We start from the raw sequence: 606 nt of genomic DNA on the forward strand, positions 1-606 counted from the left end.
GGCGAAGGTGGCGGAATTTCCAGCCAGCGCATCCCGCTGGCTGCTCACCCGGCCAGGAACACTGGGGTGGGGGGACATGCTGCCGCCCAGACCCGCCGGGGCATGGCCCCGCTCCGCCTCACCACTCGCCAGCCAGGGCCTTAACTCTGTTGCAGGGAGAGGGACCGTGCCCTCAGCTCAGCTCCACGGCTGTGAAGAGCAGGAGGAGCACGGCTGGATCCAGATCCCAAAGGGGATTTGCGGAGGAGGGGGGAGGCAAGAGCTGGATCTTCAGCCCAGGACACGTTCACACTGCAGCCGGACACGAGAGCTCCCAGGGCTGGATCCACGCACAGCCCCATTGACGGATCCTGCCCAGCAGCTGGTTACGCATCCCAGCGGGAGGAGAAACCCCCACCCTGGCTGAGCAAGGGCCGGATCGGATCGGAGTCCTGGGAGCTCTGAGGGGCCGCTCAGGTCTCCGATGCTGCTCTCCTTTCCCAGGCAGGCAGGGGAGGCACCAAGCTCCGAAGGCTTTGGGGTACCCTGGGCCAGACCCTGAGATGTGGAAAGCAGTGGGACTGGGGTGGAGCATCTGTGTGCGCACACACAGTGTAAAGCAGGAAT

Source organism: Buceros rhinoceros, unplaced genomic scaffold, assembly GCF_000710305.1.
Source record: "Buceros rhinoceros silvestris isolate BGI_N320 unplaced genomic scaffold, ASM71030v1 scaffold27856, whole genome shotgun sequence".
Lineage (NCBI taxonomy): Eukaryota > Metazoa > Chordata > Aves > Bucerotiformes > Bucerotidae > Buceros > Buceros rhinoceros.